Source organism: Desmodus rotundus, chromosome 12 (genome assembly GCF_022682495.2).
Source record: "Desmodus rotundus isolate HL8 chromosome 12, HLdesRot8A.1, whole genome shotgun sequence".
NCBI classification, from domain to species: domain Eukaryota; kingdom Metazoa; phylum Chordata; class Mammalia; order Chiroptera; family Phyllostomidae; genus Desmodus; species Desmodus rotundus.
The window spans coordinates 79,241,064-79,259,556 of NC_071398.1; the positions used below are offsets into that span (position 1 = coordinate 79,241,064).

At 47.5% G+C, this 18,493-nt stretch overlaps 1 pseudogene; it reads right to left on the reverse strand.

Moving 5' to 3' along the window:
• Positions 1-209: 209 nt before the first annotated feature.
• Positions 210-15,246, reverse strand: LOC112315558 (H/ACA ribonucleoprotein complex subunit 3 pseudogene; annotated as a pseudogene).
• Between the last annotated feature and the right edge of the window lie 3,247 nt (positions 15,247-18,493).

Sequence of the window (18,493 nt, forward strand, 5' to 3'; positions counted from 1 at the left end):
AAATATAAAAAGCAGATTCAAACTTGTTCCCTTTAAGGCGCTGCTGCCACGAATGCCTCGCACACGCGTGATTGGAGGTAACGATGACACCGGATTCCAGAAAGCAAGGGTGTCCAGAAGCCTTCAAGGCTCACACATTGAAAAGCTCAGTTTCGGAAAGTCTCAGAGGGGTCACAGGCGGCAGGAAAGTCGTGAAATTTAAGGGACCCTCAGAGGACAGCACGGGGTTGCTGGGTCACCAGCCTCTTGAAACATTTCTTGATGGTGATTTGGTGTCTAGAGTATTTGGCGTCTGGGGAGAACCGAGCAGGTCTGAGGTCCTGGAGGCTCAAACTCCTTCAGGGTTTAGGTCGCGTCTCCCTGTTCACTGAGGAAACACTGGAGAAACACGATCACGCTGAAGCTGGAGGTTCCAATTCCGTCGGCAGCTATTTATTTACTTTCAGAGAGAGAGCAAGGGAGGGAGACAGAGAGGGAGAGACTCATCAGTGTATGATCCGTGGCTTCTCACACGCCCCCCACTGGGGACCTGGCCCGCAGCCCGGCACGTATCCTGACAGGGAATCGAAGCAGCGAACTTTTGGTGCTCAATCCACTGAGCCACACCAGCCAGGGCTCGACCGATTTTTTTGAGAGAGAAGGAGCTCTAAGTGGGGTGCCTGCAGACTGAAGTCTTGCCAAAAGGCAGTCTGTTGGCTCCCCAGAACCTAGGGAAGGCTCAGGATTTTGGAAGATAAGGCTTCTCTCAAGGAAGGATGTAGCCCACCACTAGAAATGGGGATGGTATTGGGGAAGAGGCACCTAGGGCAGTGAAGCCCCCAGGTCTTTCCTGCACCCCCAGAAACTAAGCAACTACACTCCTGCCCACTACCAGCTCCAGGGAGCCCAGTGCACCTGCTGTGTGTTCACCTTCACCGCCCCCACTCCTCCCAGGTGGTGTGTGCTCCGACCTCCCCACACCCACCCGATTACTCAGGAAGCTTCCTGCTGTGAGCACCATCCACAAGCTCACAAGGGCTCACAAGCTGGTATCTAACCCAGGTGTCGGCCTCATCTGCACACTCACAGATCCACTGTTTACCAGGACAGCTGATCAGCATCCCACTGTCAACCTTGCCGAAACACACTTGGGATTTCCATCCAAGCCACTCCTCCCCAGTGTTTCCCACCTTAGAAAACGCTCCACTTCATTGCCCAAATCAGAACAGGAGTCATCCTTGGGGACGGGGCTCAGAGAGCATCAGGGTTGGCCACACATGAAGGCTCGGGGACAGTGGCCTGCCCAGAGAAGGCATGGCCCTCCATGCCATTTCTCCACAGCTTGCCCTATGCGTCCCTTCCATCTGGCTGTTCCTCAGTTGTATTCTTTTATTAGAAACTGGTACTTAATAAACAAATACAATCTTTAAAAAAAAGGAAAGAAACAGGTAATCTAGCAAATAGAATGTTTCTCTGAGTTCTGTGCACACCTCTAGCAAATCGATGAAACCTGGAGGAGGGAGTCATTAGAACCTCCGACAAATAGCCGCGCAGCCAGAAGCCTGGATGGCACCCTGAGTGGCTTCCCAAGGCGGGGGAGGGGGGGAGGCAGTGTTGGAGGTCTGAGCCCTCCACCTCCACCGGATGGTGTCAGGACTGTCAGAACTGAGCTGAGCGGTAGGACTTCATAGTGTGGCAAACCACCCTCCCAAGCTGAAATTGGTAGTAAGACCCTTAAAGTTTCTTTCTTTATTTATTTTTTAAAACATTTTATTTGTTTATTTTTAGATGGAGGGGAAGGGAAGGGGAAAGAAAGGGTGAGAAACATCAATGTCTGGTTGCCTTTCATGTGCCCCCTACTGGGGACCTGGCCCACAACCCAGGCATGTGCCCTAACTGGGAATCAAACCGGCGACCCTTTGGTTCACAGGCCAGCCAAGGCAGACCCTTAAATTTTCATGTGACATTGTATTAGTTTAAGGTGTACAACGTGATGATTTGATACAGGTATGTAATGAGAAATGATCATATATGTGGTACTTTTGAAAGTTTATTCTGATAGGTAAAAAGTTTGGAACCGGAAGTCAAGTTTCCAGGATATTTTAATAGTTTAGAGAGAAGTCCATGTTTCAGGCCTGAACAAGAACAACGCAGGAAGTCTTAGTGCTATAATGGTTTCAGGTAAATGCTAGGGTGAGCAAGAGAGAGAAAGGCAGAGTGAGAGAGACCCTGGAGAGGAGGACTTGCCTGGATGTGGCATTGGCCGCATGCCAAGATGGGAGAACACGTGGTGAGCGTCTAAAGCTGCACAGAAGGAGTGGTGACATTACAAACACAAGAGGAGGCGTTAAGGGGATGTCTAAGTGAATTTGTCCAGCCAACCCGAAGATGCAGCTTTAGGGTTGATCTGAAAACAAACAAACAGGACTCATCCTTGGTTCCTTGACTGTCCTTTCTCTGAGCCAGCATCCAAGCCTCATCCGGAATCCCGCCGTCCACTCCCACCTCTACCACCCGGGCTGGGCCACCCTTCCTCTCACCTGGACTGAGGCGGGACCTGCAGGTCTCCTAGCTTCCACTGACACCCCTACAGCCCTGTTTTTACACAATAGCCAAGAGACCCTTTTCAATGTCAATTTTATCCTGAGATCCTCTGGCCAAATCTTCCAATGACTCCCAGTCATACTTCCAGTGAAATTCAGGGGTTGACTGTGGTCTTCCAGGCCCCACGTGGTCTGGCCCTTCTCTCCCTCCCCCACCCGACCTCACATCATTTTCTTCTTACCCCCCATTCTCTAGCCACTAGCTTTCCTGACCCTCCTTGACCTCCCAACTATACTCCAGTCTCAGGGAACATGCACTTCAAACATCAGACTGAAAAATTCTTCCCCAAGATATATGATTGAGTCATTCAAAAGTCACCTCTGTCGAGAAGTCACACCTGATGACTCTAGCACATACAAGCTTGCGTGAGCAAGCACACACACGCTCTCCTACACCCCTTCATCTGCTTATTTTGCTTTTTTTCCCTCATAGTTCATGTCACTATCTGACATTTATGTATATACACACACATATATACATATATATACATTTCTACATAGATATCTGTATACCTATGTGTGTGTTTAAAGATACATTCTATTTTCTTTCTCCTTTGTAGATTGTGAGCTTCATGGGGCATGGACTTTGTTCTCTACTATAGAGAATGGCGCCAAGCATATAATAGGGCTGTAAAATAGGAAGGGCATGACTCCAGTCTCAGGAAAACCAAACAAAATAGGTAAGGGGAGCATATGGATAAAAATAACAACATGCACGCTGAATGGTGAGACCCTGGCCCCTTTTTCCTACCTACTTCCTGAAAGCCAGGGTTGCACTCCCAGGAACAAGATTAGAAGACTATTCTGGAATATGTCCCGGAGAATGGTTCCAGAGAAAAGGCCAACATTTAGAAAAGATGAGAAGGCCACTAGATGTCCACGTATGTCCCCCTTCCATCCTTCACTCCTTCCATCTTTTTCTTCCTCCCATCCTTCCACAAATATTTGTTAAGCACCTACTATGGGCCAGACAATGTTCTCGGTGCTCGGATTGTATCTGTAAACAAAACTGACATAGGCCTTTGCCTTAAAGAGCCAATATCTGGAATTTCCAGTGTGGTGCAATCACAGACCCGACTTGTACATACAGTTCCCAGCAGCTTTTGTGCCTTGTGCTGAAATAAGAATGGCTAGCCAAGGACCAGCAGGAGTTTGGGGAAGCTTCCAATGGGAAAAAGACAGAGCTAAAGCACACAGAGAAAAAGAAATCACAAGAAAATAGGAATAATGCAGGGGGTAGAAGAAAATGGCAACTGATACAAGAAACTTTCTAAGAATGGAAATTTTAGAATGGGAGTGATAGAGATTTGCATTTAGACAAAGGGTCGGGCATCAGTTGAGTCTTACATTTCTCAAGAGCAATAGTAGAAGCTAGAAGACCTAGGGAAATAAGGAGACCTCAAAATCCAGAGGGAAAATGTTTCTAACCTAAAAGGATACCGCCGGCCAAACTAGCAGTGAAGAATGGGGCGAGGATAAAGAGTACTTTGAGTCGTTCAATGACACAAAACATTTCCTTCCCATGCAGTGTTTTTCAGAGAGCTCTTGGAAGTATGTCCACAAAAGGAGAAGTAAACACACCCGCAAAAAACGAAACACGGGATCCAGGAAACAGGCTCTAACACAGGAAGAGGGGGAAGGGAATTCCCAGACTGTACGTGAAAGGAAGCTCGGAGGTGGCAGCTCTGCACCCACACTACAGACCAGCCAACCCGGATTCGGATTCGGGCAGAGGCGTGAAGCCCCCAGGAAGGGCGTCTCCCAGGACAAGGGCACTTCTGCGCTGCCTGGTTGTGTTTGACCATATTGAGATGAAGGGTTGATCTGAGAGTTTTAGGGATAAATTAGCAATAAGAAAAAGAAAATAAAGAAATAAAAGAACTCAGAGATATTTTACATTGAAATTCATTTTTGAATAGATGTTCGCATGGTTGAAAAATCAAAATGAAATGAAAAGCCAAATAACTGACTCCATGTGCCCAGTCTCCTCCCAGGCAGGTAACCATTATGTTAGTTCCTCAGGATACTTCCGTTTGTTTTTTTCAGTTGTGCTAGAAACACGTAGCATAACATAAGATTTGCCACTGAAATCTTTTTTTAAAAATCATCACCCTAGGACATTTTTATCATTGTTTTTCAGAGAGAGAGGAAGGGGGAGAGAGAAAAAATCGATGTGAGAGAGAAACATTGATTGATTGCCTCCCATACTCGCCCTGACCAGGGATCCAACCGCGCCTGGGTATTGTGCCTGCAACCTTTCGGTGGGCGGGACAACACTCCAGCCAACCGAGCCACGCTGGCCAGGGCTGAAACCATTTTTAAGTACACAGTTCAGTAGTGTTAACTACATTTCATATAGTTGTTTTATAGCGTTTTTTAACACGGTACAAGTAAATATGAATATACTATCTTATGTTCTTTGCATTCTATACACATTGTTCTACACTTTGCTGTTTCCACTTTACATTGTATCCTGAGCTCTTTCCACGGAGAACTTCCTCATTCCTTTGTCTAGTGGCTTAGTGCCCCATTGTGCAGATGCACAGCGGTCAATCTGCCCGGCTCGCTGCAGGAGGGCACTCGAACCCCCGGCAGTACTTCCCCGCTGTGAATGAGTGAACAACTGTATACAGTCTTATTCCAAATGTGTGCAGATACAGCTGCAGGACAAGTCCTCAGAAGCGAGATTGCTGGGTTAAAGAGTAAATTCATTTGCAACTTTGCCTGATATCTCCAAATCTTCCTCTCTGTGAGCTGCACTTTTTTGCCTTCTCACTGGCAAAATATGTGAAAACGCCTTTTCCCTGAAGCCTCATCACCAGACTGGGTTGTAAACTTGGAATTTTGCTTAGCTGATAAGGGTAAAATGCTATCTTAATGTAGTTTGTGGGGTTTTTTTTAAATCCTCACCTAAGGATATTTTTTTCATTGCTTTCAGAGAGAAAAGAAGGGAGGGAGAGAGAGAGAGACAGAGAAAAACATTGATTGGCTGCCTCCCACAGGCACCCAGACAGGGGATCGAAAGCCCCCAGAGGGGGATCCAAGCAAAACCTAGGCATGCGCCCTGAGCAGAAATCGAACCCACAGCCTTTCCGATACAGGACAATGCTCCAACCAACTGAGCCACACGGCCAGAGCTTCATGCAGTTTTTAAAAGATTTTATTTATTTATTTTTAGGAAGAGGGAGATGGGCAAAAAGAAAGGGAGAAAAACATGGGCATGAGAAAGAAACATGAATTAGTTGCCTCTAGAATGTGCCCCAGCTGGGACTGACCTGCAACTCAGGCATGTGTCCTGACTGGGAATTGAACCAGTTACCTTTTCCTTCTAGGGATGGCACCCAACCCGTAAGCAACACCAGTCAGGGCTGGTCGGGGCCAGGCCTAATGTAGTTTTTAAATTTTATTTTATTATTTATTTATTTTTAGAGAGAGGGGAAGGGAGGGAGAAAGAGAGGGAGAGAAACATCAATGTGTGAGTGATACATTGATCAGTTGCCTCTTGCAAGCTCTCAAGTGTGGACCTGGCCTGTAACCCAGGCGTGTGCCCTGACTGGGAATCGAACCGGCGACCTTTCGGTTGACAGGATGGCACTCAATCCACTGAGCCACATCAGCCATGGCTTAATGTAGTTTTAATTTTCATTTGTCTTTTGTGTGAGATTGAGCATTCTAAAAAAATTAAAAAGCAATTTGCATTTCTTTTCTGTGAAATGTTTGTGTTCTTAGGCCATTTCTCTACTGAGTTGTTGGCCTTTCCAGATAATTATTAACTACAAGGAAAATAAAAAGTTTTTGAAGATTCCTGGCTGGTGTGGCCCAGTGGATTGAGTGCTGGCCTGCGAATCAAAGGATCACAGGTTCGATTCCCAGTCAGGGCACATGCCTGGGTTACAGGCCAGGTCCCCAGTAAGGGGTGCACCAGAGGCAACTACACATTGATGTTTCTCTTCCTCTCTTTCTCTCTCCCTTCCCCTCTCTAAAAAAATAAATAAATAAAATCTTTAAAAATATAAAAAATAAGTTTTTGAAGAAATAGAATGGATTGTACTATATTATATGGCTTAATTGTGAATAATTGTTAACAGTTTCTTAACAGTCTAAATGTTAAGTGTTGATTTAAACAACTTTTGGATTTAACTGTACGGGGAACAGAGGGCAGAGTGTGTGTCCGCGCACTGAGGGGTGGGGCAGGGAGAGCTAAATCCCCGCCTGCCATTGGAGGACAGCAATAGATAAAGTCTAAAATTGAAAAAAAAAAAAAAGGAAAAACAGCAGTACCAATGAAATAAGAGTATTTAGAAATAGGAAGGTCGATATCAGAAGAAACAGCTGGAAAGTGTGAGGGCGGCACCTCTGCGAACTGGGAATGACAGGGAGTTGGGGAGGGGCGTGGCGGGGGCTATCATTTTTCATAAATGCTGTTTGGTCCTATTTGACTTCTTAAACTACACAATGAGTTACTGTGATAAAACAAAATTATATACAATTAAAGGGGATCGTATATACATTCCAACATAAAGCCTCCCCTTTAAAACCGAGGGATATTATGGATGGGACGTACAGGAGTGCTTGTACTGGTTACCGCAGCCAGCAAAGGTCAGGTAAAAGACTGAAGAAGACACGATAAGGGCTTTACGAAAAGCAAATACATCAGGTTTGCAGGGAAGTCTCTTCCAAAATCATAGACCAACTTCTGGTTCTGGCTGTGATGGAGTAACAGGGACCATCCTCTATCCTACTGTATTAAACAATTAAAACAGCAGACTATGTGAAACTATGATATTCGCACATTGGCAACAGGCAGGGGTCCCTGAGAGAGAGGCAACAAATGGAGTGAGCTCTATGATTGCCTAAGGCTACTGCCTGAAGATTTTCAGGCTGCAATGTAGAGAAGGACATCAGACTGAGAGCCCCGTGATCTCCTGGTGTTGAGGAGAGGGAGCAAGGACCGGGGTGGCAGGGGAGAGGGTGCGAGGGGGAGTGGCCAAGGTGGACAGTTCATCAGGCAGGGCACTGGAGAGGGGGGAGCTGCACAGAGAGGGAATTCTGGATATCTGCAGAGCATTCCCCTCAAGTCTTCACTTGTGTGTTGAGAACTGTGTGCATGCAGGGGAAGAGCCTTAGGAAAGGAGGAGGCAACCCTCAGGGCTCAGTCACGGACAGCAATACTCTGTGTTCCCACAGCCAGTGTGGAAAGACCTGCTAGTAACTATTTTGTGCCAGCTATTAATTGATTTCTTCTCAGCTCTAAATGGATTCTTCATTGCCTGCTCTGTGGAAATGGAGATGAATCCTTTAAATACTTTTCCTTTGCCCGTGGGCACAGTGTTCAGTTTGTCAATGGAGGTGGCTGGAGAGGCGGCGCAGGAGGAAGGGGTTTTCCTCCTGGATTCTGGTGGGCTCTCTCTGAGCGCAGCTTTCCGCTGCACAGGCAGCTTCTCAGACGCAGCTGGCGGAGGGCTGTTCCTGGGGAGCGCTATCTCAGCCCTAGAAGCAGGGGCTGCTCCTGTTATCTGCTATTCCTAGATGCTTTCAGAGTTCTGTTTATTTCTTGCTGGCAAATCTCTTGTTACAGTCCATAGTTCTGTAGCTCAAACTTCCCCTGTTTAACTTGCCACGTGGTTTCTGTCTCCTGACTGAATGCTGGTGAAACACGGACATCGAGCAGTGTCCTCCGAAGAGTGCTGCCCCAGTGGCCAGGCCAAGTTAGCCCTAAGTGAAAGGCTGGTTTTTTGTCTGGCCAAATGGCACTTAAAAGGATCAAGTCTTTTTTAAAAAAAAATTTGTAAAAAAAAAGGATCGAGTCTTAAAAGGATCAGCCTGGTCTCAAGTAACTTAACTGTTTTTGAACAAGGCTTAAAAATGTTCAAAGCAATTTTTTAACATTCAGCACCTAACAACATAAAATTCACAATGTTTGGCTGTTGCCGCAAACAGTCGGTTGGAGTGCCAGGGAGTCTCCCCCATTGGCCAAGAATGGGAGGGGGTTGGTTCTTACACGGAGCGGCCAAAAGCTACAAAGGTAATTGGGTAGGAAAAAGCCCTCCCCACCCTATCCTTAGGAGAACCTTGAGCTTGAACAGGAAGATAGAGATGGTCTTGAGAAGGGAGTCCACCACTCGCCCAGGTTGTGTAGCGTCTGAATAAAGCCTCTTTCCTTTTGCACCAGCACCTGCCTCCTAAGTCTGGCTTTTGTGGTGGCAGGCAACAGGACCTTCCTTTTGTCTCGTGTTACATGGCATCGAACTGCCAATCACCACACATGCAAAGAAGAGGGAAAGCATGACCCAAAATTGGGGGAAAAAAATCAATCATCAAAACAGGTCCAGCCCCGGTCAGCTTGTTGGAGCATAATCTAGGAGACGGAAAGGTCGTGGGTTCGATTTCCAGTCGGGGCACATGCCTAGGTTGCAGGTTTGGTCCCTAGCTGGGGTGTGTGAGAGGCAACCTAAAGACGTTTCTCTCTCACATCGATGTTTCTCTCCCTCCTTCCTCCCTCCCTTCCCTTCGCTCTAAAATCAATAAGCATGTCCTTGGGTGAAGATTAAAAAAAAAAACCCTCAAAAACTTGGGGGGGTGAAATGGAGTCAACTGTACTGGAGCAACAATTAAAAAAAAGTTTAAAAAAATAAAAAGAAAAAACAGATCCAGAAATGACACAGAAGATAGTAAACAAAGGATTTAAAATAGCTATTATTAAATATGTTCCATATGTTCAGGAACATAAAGAAACACATGAACATGATAAGAATAGATACAAAAGATATAAAATAAGACCCCAACTGAACTTTTAGAGATGAAAATGACAATGTTTGAGATGAAAATGTACTGGATGGAATTAAAAGCAGATTAGACAGTGCAAATAAATTGGTGAACTTGAGGACTTAGCAAAGGAAACTATGCAAAATTCAACACAGAGACAAGAGGAGGAGGAGGAGAAATCAGTGAGCTGTGGAATAATACCAACCAGCCTATGTGCCAGTTTGGAGTCTCAGAAAGGTGGCGGGGCAGTGGGGGGCGGGGGTAGACAGAAAAGCATTTGAAGAAATAATAGCGAAAAGACTTTCGAATTTTGATGAAAACTATAAACTCATATATAAAGAAGCTCAACAAACCCTAAGAGCATAAAATAGGAAGAAAACTGCATGCTGAACACCAGTGACAAAGAAAATCTTCAGGGCAGCCAGAGGTAAAATCATTACGGAAAGAAAAAAGAGAAGCAGATTTCTCGTCAGAAACAATGCGAGACAGTGGAGTGATGTCTTTAAGGTAGTAGAAAGAGAAAAACTGTCAACCTGGAATTCAGTGGAGGTATCTTTCAAAACTGAAGATGAAATAAAGATACTTTCAGACATTCAAACGCTGTAAGAATTCATCACCAGCCAACCTGCACATTAAGAAAATTTTGTAAGTGCTTCAAGCAGAAGAAAAATGATACCAGATGGAAATTTCCATCTACACAAAGGAATACAGAGCACCAAAAATGGTAAAGAAAAGACTTTTTTCCTTATTTAAAATTCTCTTTAACTGAGAGTTGAGGGATCAAAGCAAAAATAATAATGTGTGTGGGGTTCAAAGGGTATTTGGAAATAGGATGCAGGACAACCGCCCAAAGGCCGGGAAATAGAAGCGAGGGGCTACAGCGGTGTGGTATTGGAAAGGATAGACAATGACAAGTTAGGATGCGCTCTGTACTCCTAGAGGAACCGTGGAACAACAAAGGTCAGCTTCATAAGCTGATGAAGGAGATAATATGGAGTCCCAGGTATAGGCACCCTTAGGGGCACCCCAGCTGCCTTCCCTGCAGACAGAGCGCTTGGGCTGGGTTCCCAGCCCGGGGTCCTGCAGAACCCCCAGTGTCTGGGGCACAACAAGCAGTGCGCTTATTCAGACTGCACTGGGCTGTCCGAAAAAACCTCCTTCTCCTGCCGCCTCCTGGCAGCAAATCCAGCCCATTTTATTTATTTATTTACATGTTTGTTTATTTATTTATTTATTTTGATAGTGAATGCATATTTCAAATGTAATGACAAAACTTATTAAACAATCTTTCAAATTTTGCAATTTCAAGTTAATAAACTATTTTAAGGAAGAAAAATGAATTTTTCTATATAATTTCATTGTAATGGAATTATATAGCCACAATATTAAAAAAGTGCTTCTTAAGACATTTTTTGAAACATTAGGTAGATTTTTTAAAGATTTTATGTATTTACTTTTTTAGAGAGAAGAGAAGGAAGGGAGAAAGAGAGGGAGGGAAACATCTGATGTGCTAGAGATACATCTATTGGTTGCCTCTCACACGCCCCCAGCTGGGGATCCAGCCTACAACCCAGGCCTGTGCTCTGACCGGAAATTGCGCCGGCACTCAGTCCACTGAGTCACACCATCCAGAGCATGAAAACATTAGGTCAATTGAAACATCTTAAGTATTCTGTATCTTAAGTATTCTGTATTTTGTTTTATTGTTAACACTAATACATATGTCCCCATTTTCCCCCCTTGTCTCCCCTTCACCTGCCCCCTCCCACCCTCTGGCTGTCACCACACTGTTGCCTGCGTCCATGGGCGATGTGTATGTTCTTTGACTAATCCCCTCACCTTCTTTCATCCAGTCCCCCTTCCCTGCCTCCCCTCCGACAGCTGTTAGTCTGTTCCATGCATCCACACCTTTGTTTCTATTTTGTTCATCAGTTTATGTTCATTAGATCCCACATATGGGTGAGATCATATGGTATTTGTCTTTCTCTGACTGGCTTATTTCACTTATTCTCCAGGGCCATCCATGCTGTTGCAAAAGGTAAAATTTCCTTCTTTTTTATGGCCACGTAGTATACCATTGTGTAAATACCACAGCTATTTTTGCCCTGGCTGGTGCAGCTCAGTGGACTGAGCACCGGCCTGAGAACCAAAGGGTCACTGGTTCCATTCCCAGTCAGGGCACATGCCTGGGTTGCAGACCAGGTCCCTGGTAGGAGGGTGCCAGAGGCAACCACACATTGATGTTTTTCTTCCTCTCTTTCTCCCTCCCTTCCCCTCTGTCTAAAAATAAATAAATATTTTTTTAAAGAAAGAAAAAGACCACACCTTTTTTATCCACTCATCTACTGACGGGCACTTGGGCTGTTTCCAGATCTTGCTATTGTAAATAATGCTGCTATGAACATAAGGGTGCATATATTCTTTCAAAGTGGTGTTTTAGAATTTTTAGGATATAACCTCAGAAGTGGAATTGCTGGGTCAAAGGTAGTTCCATTCTTATTTTTTATTCTTTTAAAGATTTTATTTATTTAGTGTTTAGAGACATGGGATGATGTGAACCCCGGCCAGCGGAGTCAGCATCAATGGGAAGGGAGGGAGAAAGAGAGGGAGAGAAACATCAATGTGAGAAATATTGCCTCTCTTCTTGTGTTTTGATTTTTCTAATGTTTTATTGATTATGCTATTACAGTTGTCCCATTTTCCCCCCTCTATTCCCCTCCGCCCTGCGCACCGCCTCCCACCCACATTCCCCCCCTCTTTAGTTCATGTCCATGAGTCATATATATAAGTTCTTTGGCTTCTCCATTTCCTATACTATTCTTAACCTCCCCCTGTCTATCTTCTACCTACTATTAATGCTACTTATTCTCTGTATCTTTTCCCCCATTCTCCCCCTCCCACACCCCTGTTGATAACCCTCCATGTGATCTCCATTTCTGTGATTCTGTTCTTGTTCTAGTTGTTTGCTTAGTTGTTTTTTTTTTTTAAGGTACATTTGTTGATCGTTGTGAACTGGTTGTCATTTTACTGTTCATAGTTTTAATCTTCTTCTTTTTCTTAGATAAGTCCCTTTAACATTTCATATAATAAGTGCTTGGTGATGATGAACTCCTTTAACTTGACCTTATCTGGGAAGCACTTTATCTGCCCTTCCATTCTAAATGAAAGCTTTGCAGGAGAGAGTAATCTTGGATGTAGGTCCTTGCCTTTCATGACTTGGAATACTTCTTTCCAGCCCCTTCTTGCCTGCAAGGCTTCTTTTGAGAAATCAGCTGATAGTCTAATGGGAACTCCTTTGTAGGTAACTGTCTCCTTTTCTCTTGCTGCTTTTAAGAGTCTCTCCTTATCTTTAATCTTGGGTAATGTAATTATGATGTGCCTTGGTGTGTACTTCCTTGGGTCCAGCTTCTTTGGGACTGTCTGAGCTTCCTGGACTTTCTGGAAGTCTATTTCCTTTGCCAGATTAGGGAAGTTCTCCTTCATTATGTTTTCAAATAAGTTTTCAATTTGTTGCTCTTCCTCTTCTCCTTCTGGTACCCCTATGGTTTGGATGTTGGAACGTTTAAAGATAGTCTGGAGGTTCCTAAGCCTCTCCTCATTTTTCTGAGTTCTTGTTTCTTCATTTTGTTCTGATTGAATGTTTCTTTCTTCCTTCCGGTCAATACCGTTAATCTGAGTCCTGGTTTCCTTCACGTCACTGTTGGTTTCCTGTACATTTTCCTTTGTTTCTCTGAGCATAGCCTTCATTTTTTCATCTAATTTGCAACCATATTCAACCAACTCTGTGAGAATCCTGATTAGCAGTGTTTTGAACTGTGCATCTGATAGGTTGGCTATCTCTTCATTGCTTAGTTGTATTTTTTCTGGAGCTTTGATCTGTTCTTTCTTTTGGGCCACTTTTTTTGTGTGTGTGTGTTGGTGCGCCTGTTCCGTAAAGGGGTGGAGCCTTAGGTGTTCACCAGAGCGGGGTTAACGCTGGTCGCTGCGCTGTGACGCTGTATGTGGGGGAGGGGCTGAGAGGGAGCACTGGTGCCTGCTCCACTCTCTGCCAGATTTCAATCACTCCCTCCACTACCCACAATCAAACTGGGCCCCTCTGGTGCTGATTCCCGAGTGGGTGGGCCTGTGCACACTCTAGGCCCCTGTGGGTCTCTCCAACGAACTCTCCTGTGAGGCTGGGAGTTTCTCCTACTGCTGCCTTAACCCCCACGGGTGTTTTCAGTCAGAGGTTTGAGGCTTTATTTCCCTGCACTGGAGCCCTGGGTGCGCAGTCTGTCTTGCTCCCCAGTTGCTCTTCCTGGTTTATCCGCACACAAATGTGGGAGCGCCCAGTCTGTCTGCCACCGTGCTAGGTCCTCCAGCCGCTGCCTTGCCACGAGTCCTCTCTGCCCTGGCTGCCCGTCTCTGCCCCTCCTACCAGTCTGAATGAATGTTTCTTCTTTATCTCCTTGGTTGTCGGACTTCCATACAGTTCGATTTTCTGTCAGTTCTGGTTGGTTTTTGTTTTTAAATATGTTGTCCTTCTGGTAGTGTGAGGAGGCGCAGTGTGTCTACCTATGCCTCCATCTTGGCCAGAAGTCAAACATTGCCTCTTGCATGCACCCCAACCAGGGACCAAACCTGCAACCCAGGCTTCTGTCCTGACTGGGGATGGACCAGCGACCTTTCGCTTTGTGGTATGACGCCCAACCCACTGAACCACATTAGTCAGGGCAAGACAGTTCTATTTTTTTTTTAGTTTTATTTACTTATTTTTAGAGAGAGGGGAAGGGAAGGAGAAAGAGAGGGAGAGAAACATCAAGGTGTGGTTGCCTCTTGCGTACCCCCCACCGGGGACCTGGCCCACAACCCGGGCATGTGCCCTGACTGGGAATCAAACCTGCGACCCTTTGGTTCACAGGCTCGAACTCAATCCACCAAGTTACACCAGCCATGGCAACACAGTTCTATTTTTAATTTTTTGAGGAAACTCCATGCTGTTTTCCACAGTGGCCGCACCAGTCTGCATGTCCACCAACAGAGCACTAGGGTTCCCTTTTCTTCACATCCTCACCAGCACTTGTAGTTTGTTGATCTGTTAATGGTAGCCATAAACTCAGCCTCTGCTTAAGTGCTTTTGGCTAAAAGAGAACTGGTCTCGCCCTGACGGGTGTGACTCAGTTGGTTGGCATCATCCTGTAACTGAAGGGGTGTGGGTTCAATTCAAGATCAAGAAATATGCCCAGGTGCAGGTTCAATCCCTGGTTGGGGTGTGAACGAGAAGCAACCAATTGATGTTTCTCTCACATGGATGTTTCTCTCTCTCTAGCAAAGAAAAAATGTCGTTGGGTGAGAAGAAAGAAAGAGAAAGAAAGGGAGGGAGGGAGGGAGGAAGGAAGGAAGGAAGGAAGGAAGGAAGGAAGGAAGGAAGGAAGGAAGGAAGGAAGGAAGGAAAGGAGGAAGGGAGGAAGGAAGGAAGATAATTCATCTAAAAATCCCCAGAGATCTGGCCTCTTCTGAGTCCTCCAGGGCCACCAGTCTTCCTGGCTACCCTTCCCTCCCCAGCCTCAGAAGACTCAGGGCTGTGAAGATGCTCCCAGCTTCCCAGCCACCTGCCCCAGAAGAAGAGGCCCACTTGCCATGGGTACTCACTGTGGGCACTCACAACGGGCAGGCCGTCAGTCTGCGTGCAGATATGTGAGCAAAACTCAAGAGGGCGCCCTGCACATTGACCCTGTGGGAAGGGTGCCTGCAGGGTAGTCCTGGGAGGTTAGGAGACCACAGCCTGGCTCTCAAGGAGGGTGTGGGAGTACATAAAGGCGCCCTGTGTGAACAGGGTGTGCCCTGTTGAGAGTGTGAATGTTTTGTGACTGTTTATATTATGAAACCTAAACATAACAGCCTCTGACCTTTTGGTCATGCCGTCCCTCTGAAAGGCCTGTCTACGCTCCTAGTCCCCCCAGTCAACACCCACACAGACGACAACCTGCCAACCATCCCTCAAGCCTCTTGTCTCCCCAAAATCCTTTCCTGACAACCCTGTTCACAGGCCCAGCCAAATGGTCCTTTTACTCTGGGCTGCGTACCAGAGCCTGGGGGGCAGGGCAGGCCTCTGCTGGGAGTGGGCCATGCTGCCCAGAGAGGGAGATGTGGGGACGTGGCCCCACGTGGAGTGGGCCAGGCGCTGCTGATCGCTCCCTGGGTCCCTTCCCCAGGCTCAGGGTGTGTGTGTCTGTGTGTGTGCAGGCACATCTGTGGCATGGAGAGAGGCTCCCTCTGGGCCCAGGCTCAGCTCTTTCATTGTCTTCTCCTTCACTAGCATAGGGCTGGGGTGGCGGGGCCTGCAGGGGCCTGGGAGGAATGGGCTGGGTATGGTCTCTAACTAATGCCTGGTGTGGGCCCCTGTCTCTGCGCACGTGTGGGTGTGAGTGAGAAGTCCCTGACTCGCTCTGTGTTAGTACCATGTCTGGGTACACCCTTGGCACCCTCAGAGTTGTTTTTGTGTTCTGTGTGGCTGTTGACATGACCTGTCGGTTCTCATGGGGTGTGGAGGTAGTACCGTTTTCCCCCACACCCGCCTCCTCCCTCCCCTGGACTTTCCTGGACTCCAGACTTTGTCTACTAGGTTTGATTGCTGCCCTTCTGACACAAAGCACTGTGTGTTTACGTGGGACTGTCAACATGGTCCGTGTTGGCGACTGTCATCAGTCAGATGCCAGCCCTTAAGTGCATCATCATCCTGTGTGACCCTGGATGCAGGTGTGGTTCGGGGTGCCTGCGAGCCCCTCTACTGAGTATGCTAGGTGCTGTGACATTCCTGTGTGTGCCTGATGCCTGTGATGGGTGTGAGTGTGGCTTTGAAGTTTGTCGAACATGCATGTGTGAGTGTGTGTAGAAGTGGGGAGGGAGAGTGTGTCAGCGTTCCTGCCTGCAGTGTGGGGGGTGGAGGTGGATTGTGAGCCTGAGGCGCCTGGGCTGCTCCCTCTGGCCTGGTGAGGCCCCTTCCACTTCAGCTGTGTAAACAAAGCCCCTGCCTTCCCTTCTGAGGCCCTTTCAGGGTTGTCTTCTCCTCGCCTCCCCCCCCCCCCCCCGCCCCGACCCCCACCCCTCCCCCAACCAGCAGTGAGTTTGATTGACTGCGTGGGGTTGAAAGGTTGTGAGGTTATATGACTGGGTGTGAATTGAAGTGTGCCCCTGGCCAACACCAGTCTCTCAGGGGCCAGTTGGGGGACCCTAGGCTGCTTAAGCAGAGCTCTCCCAGGTCCCTGGGCAGGTTCATCCACCCTTTTATAGCCAGGCTTGGCAATAGCCCTGTAATTAGCCTGGGCCAGACGCAGCGGTAAAAGCCAGGTAAAAGCCAAGAATTCGGGGCTGGTCCTTTTGGGGAGGGGCACTATCTGCACCCCCTGCCCTGCTCAAGTCAGAAGCCAGACTGCTCTGGGTCAGACCCCAGGCCAGTAGAACCCTGGGTTCTGCCTAAAGGTGCTCTTCCTGCTCCACGCCCAAAGTGTTTCTGGGGGGCCTGGCCCCAGCACACCTGGACTATTCCCCGAGTCAGCACCACACTTGCCAATCTGCCACCCAGGGCCTGAGCTACCCAGCCTGTGCGCCCCCGCCTCTTCCCACCCGTCCTTCGTGCCAGCCCATGCTCCCTATCAAGCTCATGTCCTTTATCCACACCCGTGTGCCTCCACCCCAGTCCATGTCTCCGGTCTTAGCTCATGTCCCTTCATTCCAATCCCTGTCCCCTCCCACCACGTCACCATCACATCCAGCCCATGACCATGACCCCCCAGGCCAACCCAGGCCTCAAGTTTGCCAACTGGATAGAACAAGGAGGGTGAGGGAGAACATATAAGGCTTTGGGGCTGAGTAGCTCTAGGCTAGACAGGTATGGACTGGGCCCAAGTCTACTCCCAACCCTTTAGTATCTAGAACAGGAGGGAGGGAGAGAAGGGCGAAGGCGGGAGAGAAATTCTGGGATGGAGGGTGGGCTGGGGCCTCCTCCACAGGGCTGAGAACAGGCTGAGCCTAGCGTGTCCTCCAGCACAGCCCCCCATCCCCTCAAGCGCCATCACTTGCCCCTGTAGGTGTTGAGATAAGAAACGTCCAAATCTGCAGAGAATTTTTATTTCAAGTGTATGTTTGTTAAAGCTGGGGTCAGTGAGACAGGGAAGGGCCTACGACGGAAGAAGCAACAGGAGAGAACCTAAGCAGTGCACTGCCTCGGCTCCCTACAAACGTTAGAGGAAAGGAGTCAGCCGAGGCAGGGCTGCTTTCGCTCACTGGGAAGTCAGACAAGAGGGGACCTTGGAGACAGGATCAGGGGGTTAGCCCGGAAGGAGGTACCGCTGCCCATTGCTCCCCTGGTTGCAAGTCTCATGGGGTCCCTTAGAGTTTAGGAGATGCCCACCTGTGGGGGAAGTGAAAAGTGCAGGCACGTTCCCAGGAGGGAGAGTGCTGTAAAGAATTTTCATAGGAGTTGTCACCCTGGCTGGTGTGGCTCAGTGGATTGAGTGCCAGCCTGCAAATCGAAAGGTAACTGGTTCGATTCCCAGTCAGGGCACATGCCTGGGTTGTGGGCCGGGTCCCCAGTAGGGGGCATTCAAGAGGCAACCACACAGATGTTTCTCTCCCTCTTTCTCCCACCCTTCCCTGCTCTCTCAAATATATATATATATATATATGTATATGTATATATACACACACATACATATATATATCATATACATTATTATGCCACAAAAGTAAATGTTTTGATAACTGTTTTGATAAAATTAGTTTACTCTGTAATTTTATTTTATGTGTTTAAAATATTATGGCCAAAGAGCTGGGAGTTTGCTGGTGCTGGGGCCGCACATACTACAGCACTGTGCATTCGTCAGGGGAGTGAGCAGATAGAAGCAAAAGGGGGAAGAAGTCCAGGCTTCTTCTGAGGAGCTGCAGCCCTGCCCAGGCTGCGTGAGGTCAGGGCTGTGAAGGTGGGCACTTCATGGGGCATGCTGATGGGAACCAAAATCTGCCCAGCCTTCACTTGCCCAGCTGGCCCAGGGAGGGGGAGCCTCTTTTCATTGCCAAGCTGTGCACCCTTGGACTCCATCTCAGCCAGGCTCTCTAATTGGTGCTGTGTGGGTAGGCTGTGTTCTGTGTGAGTGTCCCTCCTGGGT